The sequence below is a fragment of the Dipodomys spectabilis genome, unplaced genomic scaffold (genome assembly GCF_019054845.1).
Source record: "Dipodomys spectabilis isolate Male_0828 unplaced genomic scaffold, ASM1905484v1 ptg000260l, whole genome shotgun sequence".
NCBI classification, from domain to species: Eukaryota; Metazoa; Chordata; class Mammalia; order Rodentia; family Heteromyidae; genus Dipodomys; species Dipodomys spectabilis.
This window is the reverse complement of record NW_024870937.1, coordinates 639,624-646,785: the sequence shown is the minus strand read 5'-3', so window position 1 is coordinate 646,785 and position 7,162 is coordinate 639,624. Positions and strand designations below refer to the sequence as shown.

The 7,162-nt window shown below is 45.1% G+C and overlaps 1 pseudogene across 1 annotated transcript; it reads right to left on the bottom strand.

Moving 5' to 3' along the window:
* Positions 1–1,540: 1,540 nt before the first annotated feature.
* Positions 1,541–2,911, bottom strand: LOC122125090 (annotated as a pseudogene). The gene has a single exon (XR_006150721.1). The product of XR_006150721.1 is annotated as a phosphoglycerate kinase 1-like (transcript).
* Between the last annotated feature and the right edge of the window lie 4,251 nt (positions 2,912–7,162).

Here is a 7,162-nt window from a genome sequence, read left to right as displayed (position 1 = left end):
AGAAGTAGAACACTAGCCTTGAGCACAAAAGGTCAGGGACAGTGCCCAGGCCCAGAGTTCAAGCTCCAGAATTGGAAAAAAAAAGAAAAAGAAAAAAAAGAAAGAAAGAGAGAGAAAGAAAGAAAGAAAGGAAGGAAGAAAGGAAGGAAGGAAGGAAAAGAAGAGTCACAAAAATAAAACAGAATACTGCATACTGAAAGGATCAATGAAAGGATCCCTCACATCCATGCCAGGGGACCATGCAGAAACAGGCAGGCACAGGAGAAAGATTATTACAAGGTTTATTAGAGGAGCCTTATTGGCCCCGGAGAGAGAGAGCACATGGCAGCCACAGTTATAGGTAGCAGCAGGGTCTGGGGATAGGAAGTGAGGTAGATGGCAGTTCAGGTGGGTCTGGGTGGAGAGAGGGAGGGGCCAGCTGTTGACAGCAACTCCAGGGCAGGGAGGAGTTTGGGTCTGGGTGGAGCTGAGGACCAAAGGTGGGCATAATGCTTACACATATAACATCCTATTTTGGTTTGTGGGTATGTGCATATATACTGAAGTAAGGAGGTCAGGTCTGGCCTGTGCCATGTTGGCCACATGGATGGATGGTAGAGTCTGGCCTCTTGTCTTCATGCTCAGGGAGGGAAATGCCCCCTACCCATCACCTGCCTCCTAGGTGATGGGCATGCCTGGAACCCTGGAGGAAGGGGCAAGCCCTTGGCTGGTAAGTTCCTGAATCTGTCAGTTGAGTGCCTGGGACCGAGAATTTCCTGTGGAGCCACCCTCTGGTCCAGATCCAAGCCCAGCTGCCCTCAGGAAGCCATGCCACACGTCTCTGTGATTCTGTTCTGTGTCCTGTCTTGTCTCTGGTCATCATAGTGTCCCAATTCAGCTCTCCATCGGAGGTGAATTGGCTTGTTTGTATTGTTTTTGTGCTTTCTTTCCTCTCTAGCACGTTTCCTAGCTGTGTTATGTGTATTTGGGGGCTGCAGGCCTTTGTACAACTGGCTGCCTGCAGCCTGCTCATTGCATTATAAAGACTCCAATATTCCATATTCCAAAATATGACTTCTAGGATGATTCACCTTACAATACAAGTTATACAAAAAAAAAAAAAAGGAAGGATAAACTTCTAACACACCAAGGGCCAGTAAAATAGTAAAGTAAGAGAATCCATGTTTGCATTCAAATATTTTCTTTTTTTTTTCATTTTTATTATTTAATAGATCATCAACTCCCTGCAGGTGGAATTTCATCTTACTGATTCAGTGCTAAGTAGGGAACAGTGACAAAGCTAGTCGGAATAAGCTACATGAAAACACACTAAGCTAATACAGCTCGCTTTCTTTTTAAGAGGAAAACATCAATATACTCTAGAATGCACAATGATTTAGTCACTGAGACATAGAAGTGGGATCTTGAAGAATGTAGGCAAATCCCAGGTGCAAGATGAGCTGTGAAGCTGTGCAACTGTTCCTGGGGCCGCATCTCTTGACCATTAGCTGAATCTTGATGTTAGGGAAAGGTTTTGGCAAACACCAGATGGAGTTGCTGCAAAAAGTTGACTTAGGACCTGTGCATAGGAACCAAGAGGCAGGAAAGTACTAAGCACTGCTGATAGCATCCACCCCAGGAAGGACTTTACCTTCCTGGAGCTCTAAATTGGCACCACCCCACAGTGCTCACATGGCAGAGTTTATCCTCTGTGTGCCATTGGGCACAGCATGTGTCAGTTTCTCTACCACCTATGATGGTAATGCAGCCACAAGAGGTGGCTTTTACCACCTCGTTCCTGAGAGCTTTGGTTCCCTGAGCAAAAGCTTCCCATTCAAATACCCCCACAGGTCTATTCCATTCAATCTGCTTAGCCAGACCGACAGCCTCCACGTACTTCTTGCTGCTCTCAGGACCACAGTCCAAGCCCATCCAGCCAGCAGGTATGCCAGAAGCCACAGTGGCTTGGCCAGTCTAGGTGTTTTCATCAAGCAGTGACAAAGTCAACAGGCAAGGTCATCTTTACACCATTCTTCTCGGCTTTCACCATAAGATCTTTAACAATCTTGGCTTCCTCTTCATCAAACAGAGAAGTACCAATCTCCAAGTTGTTTTACCTTCCTTGAGGTAGGTAAAAGCCATTCCTCCCCCCATAATCATCTCATTGACTTTGTCCAACATATTATTGATCAGTTGGATCTTGTCCGCAACTTTAGCTCCACCCAAGATGGCCAGAGAGGGTCGCTCTGGGCTCTCCAAGGCTTTGGCAAAGTAGTTCAGCTTTTTCTTCATCAAAAATCCACCAGCCTCTGTGGCAGATTGACTCCCACCATGGAGCTGTGCGCTCTATGTGCAGTGCTGAAAGCATCATTGCCATAGACAGCCCCTAGTTTGGAAAGTGATGCTCGGAAAGCTTCTATTTTGGCTGGTTCAGCTTTAATCTTGTTCCTGGAAGCATTTTTTCCTTTCCCTTCTTCCTCTACATGAAAGCAGAAGTTCTCCAGCAGGATGACAGACCTAGTTGCAGGGCTGAACAGGCTTTCTCTATTTCTGGGCCCACACAATCCTTCAAGAACAGAACATCCTTGCTCCGCAGAGACTTGAGTTCGACAGCAACTGGCTCTACGGAGTACTTGTCCGGCATGGGGACACCATCAGGCTGGCCCAGGTAGCTCATAAGGACAACTGAGTTGGCACCATTGTCCCAGCAGAATATGATGCTTGGGATAGCAGCCTTGATCCTCTGGTTGGTTGTTATCTGGTTGTTCTTCATAGGAACACTGAAGTCCACCCTTATCATGATCCATTTCCCCTTCACATCCAGTTTGTCCAGAGTCAGCTTGTTAGCCACAGTTTGGCAATATTGAGAGGGTGACACTGATTGAGAACTGAGACCAAAGTGGATGCAGAAGCAGATGTACACTAAAGACATGTGCAAAATCTCAAATATTTTCCTTTAAGCCGGGCCCTGGTGACTCTGACCTATAATCTTTGTTACTTAGGAAGATGAGATCTGAGGATCATGGTTTGAAGCCTGCCCAGGCAGAAAAATCCATGAAACTTATCTTCAATTGCTACCAAAAAGCTGGAAGTGCTAGTGCGGCTCAAGTGGTACAGCACGACTTGAGTGAAAAAAAAATCCAACAAGAGGCTGAGGCCCTGAGTTCAAGGCCGAAGTCTCTGGTTTCTTTTACAATAAGCATGCCATTGTATATATTTTAATGTTGATTATATTTTTGGTCCGTCATGGGTCCTGAACTCTGGGCCTAGACACTGTCCCTCAGCTCTTCAGCTCAAGGCTAGCACTCTACCACTTGAGCCACAGTGCCATTTCCACCTATTTTTTCTGCTTATGTGGTGCTGAGGAATCGAACCTAGGGCCTCATGCATGCAAAGCCAGCACTCTACCACTGAGCCACCTTCCCAGCCCTTGTGGTTGATTTTAAGACAAGGTTTTGCTTTGTAGTCTAAGTTGGCTGGCCTCCTGGCAATAAACCTCCTTTCTCAACCTTCCAAGTACTGTGCCACGCCAAGCATGCAAGTATATATACACATAGATGTGTATGTATTATATATATGTATACATATGTATTATGTATATATAAACATATGTATACCTATGCATGTATACATATGTATATATAAAATATCAAAGCTAAAAGAAGTCTATGTGAGATGCAAAGATTTTTCATTCAATAAATATTTCTTCAGGTCCCACTTTGCAGCCAGTGCTAACGAGACAGTGGAGTCACAGTGGTCTTTGAGAGGGCCACTTCCTTGCAGAGAGCCGGGTCCAGCAGCAGACAGGCCACTGAACTAATCATAAGGAACAAAAACGTCTTGGCTAAGAGCACATAGTAGGCCTGAAAGGGGAGCTGTGTAAAGTGAGACCTAACAGGAGCCTTCCCAACAGAAGATGCTGTGTGTGTCAAAGCTGAGGGAAAATGGAGCAGAAGCCAGAGGTATTTGCAGGTCTAGGATATGAAAGTAGGTGTGTGGGGCTGGGAAGGTGGCTCAGTGGTAGAGCGCTTGCCTTGCATGCATGAGGCCCTGGGTTCGATTCCTCAGCACCACATAAACAAAAAGAAAAAAGCCGGAAGTGGCACTGTGGCTCAAGTGGTAGAGCACTAGCCTTGAGCTGAAGAGCTGAGGGACAGCGCCCAGGCCCAGAGTTCAGGCTCCACGACCGGACCCCCAAAAAAAATAAATAAATAAATAAGTGCATGTGATCACAGAGCTTGGATTTTTGCCTTCACAGTGACACAGTCAGTGGAATCCCACATTTGCAGGCAGCAGCCCTTCTACATTGTGTGGGTGAACATACCAGTGAGGTCAGCTGGAAAGAAAAGCATGGAAAGAAAGATGGAGCATCCTGGGCTTAGAAAAGAGATTGCAGAAGAGCAACGCAGCTGACAGTGAGCTCACTGACAGACAGCTCACTGAACAACTGACAAGCAAAGGGTACACATATTTGAAATATTTCAGGAAGGATATGAATTGTAAATGTTAGGTTTTTAAAAAGAGGTAGCCGAGTAAGAACTGCACCACGCACGTGGTATTCAGGTAAGGGGTAGGTTTATTCAGTAGACCTGCTGGAACCAGGCAATGTTGGCACTCCACGTGGCTGGGAAAAGAGAGGGTCTGGTCCCGGGTTAGGCCTTATATAGGGTAGGGGGGCGGGAAATGTGTGTCCAGGTAAAGGGAAGTGGGACCAGGTAAGAGGTGGGACCAGGTGGGAGAAAGGTGTGGCCACATCAGATTAAGATGTGATCTCAGGGGATGCAGATGTGACCTCTTCCAGGTGTCCCAGTTGCCTAGGTAATGCAGGTTCTGGGCGAGGTCTGTTTGCCATCCTGGAATGGGCCTTACAGTAAACACTATCCTAGCAGAGAGAAGAGCCCAGCCCATCTCCTCAAGAAGTGCTCTCTGAAGTGGTTCACAAGGTAAAATACAGACAAGGAGGCAGAGGTGTGGCTCAAGTGGTAGAGCACCAGCCTTGAGATGATAAAGCCAAACAAGAACACTAGGCCCTAAGTTTAAGTCCCAGTACCAGTATGAGTGTGTGCTTGTGCACATGCACACACAGACACACAGAATTGTTGAAAGAATAAATGAACAAAATGATGGATAAGTTAATAAGTGAAAACTTGAAGCACTGAACACATTGGACAGCACAAAATAAGTATTTAGCCGGGCGCTGGTGGCTCACGCCTGTAATCCTAGCTACTCAGGAGGCTGAGATCTGAGGATCGCGGTTCAAAGCCAGCCCGGGCAGGAGAGACCGTGAGACTCCTATCTCCAATAAAACACCAGAAAACCGGAAGTGGCGCTGTAGTTCAAGTGGTAGAGCGCTCACCTTGAGCTGAAGAGCTGAGGGACAGCGCCCAGGCCCAGAGTTCAAGCCCCACGACCGACAAAAAAAAAAAAAATAAGTATTTAATGAATCCTTTTGTTGTTGTTGTTGTCCATGGGGCTTGAACTCTGGGCCTGGGCACTGCTCTTCAGCTCTTCAGCTCAAGGCTAGTGCTCTACCATTTGAGCCACAGCACCACTAGTAGTTTTCTGGTGGTTAACTGGAGATAAGAGTCTCACTGACTTTCCTTCCCAGGCTGGCTTTGAACTGCAATCCTCAGATCTCAGCCTCCTGAGTAGCTATGATTATAGTCATGAGCTACTGGCGCCTGACAGTAAATTATATTCTTAGGAGAAGAATATACCTATGCACCTGATCATATAAAACAATATTTATCAAACTCCAGGAAATGGAAACAAGAGGACTTTTTTTTATTGTCGTTTTCTTTTCTTTTTGTATTGTTCGTTTATCTGCCTAGGAGGATAAGGAGGGGCATAGAAATGGAGGGACAAAGGGTGAACAAATACAGCAATGGTACTCACCAGACACTATGTTGAAAATGAACTATACAACTTGTGGGTGGGGATGGGAGAAGAAAACTGGGAGAGAGTGAGGGAATGGATGACACTGTTCAAATGGAAATGTACTCATTACCTGCCTTATATAACTGCAACCTCTCTGTAATATCACCTTTATAATAATTAAAAAATAATGATTAATTAATCCTATTACTACTAATAATAGTCATTAGTAACAGACACTGGAGGAAATTGGAAGGATGATGTCTCTTGGGCTGGGGAGGTTGGCTGATTATGTACCTAATTACCTTCATTAAAACGTATCATTGGGGCTGGGAATATGGCTTAGTGGTAGAGTGTTTGCCTAACATGAATGAAGCCCTGGGTTCAATTCCTCAGTACCACATAAACAGAAAAATCCGGAAGTGGTGCTGGGCTCAAGTGGTAGAGTGCTAGCCTTGAGCAAAAGAAGCTCAAGGATAGTGCTGAGGTCCTGAGTGCAAGCCCCAGGACTGGAAAGAAAAAAAAAAACTCTAAAAAACATAATTATTTCCCTAAGATTAGTCTATATTATACACTTAAATCTTTAGCAAGATACTCCATTTTTCAATCTTTCTTTTTTTATTTTTTTTATTTTTATTTTTTGTGAACATACTGTACAGAGGGGTTACAATTACATGGGCAAGATAATGAGTACATTTCTTATCAAGCATTGCAGCCTCCTCGTTTCCCCTTCACATCCCTTCCCAGCCTCCCCCCTTTCAATTTTTCTTTAAGCCTAACTTCTAACCCACTATGGGAATTCCCCCTCCCCCTCCCGCATTATTCAAGGTTTCACTGTGAACTTCCAAGTTCACAGTGACAACCCCAGATGCCTTGAGTGGGGGGGGGGGGGGGGGGAAGGGCAGATAATTAACATAAAGGTATAAAATGTAAATAACAATATTCAGCACTTAACCTACTCCCAGGAACTATGCTGAACCAATTACTCGTTAACAACCGGAGAATCATTCCAATTCTCATTCTTCGGAAAGTAAAGTACCCAAGGTCAGAGTTTGGAGGAGAGGAACTAGGCCACGGATGTCTACCATTTTCTACCATTTCCTTTGTAATCAATTCCTTTCCAAAATTTGAATTTTATTCTGCAGGCAATTGATGGATCGGCCTCTAGTTGGGAAGAGAGCGACTATGTGAAAGTCACATTTCTCTGGAGCCCAGGGTTCCTTGAGAGTGACAGAGCTAGTTAAAAGTGGGAAGTTCCCTGTAACCAGACACCAGAAAAGTAAATTGTTCTTCCTTGGCAAGAAATGGA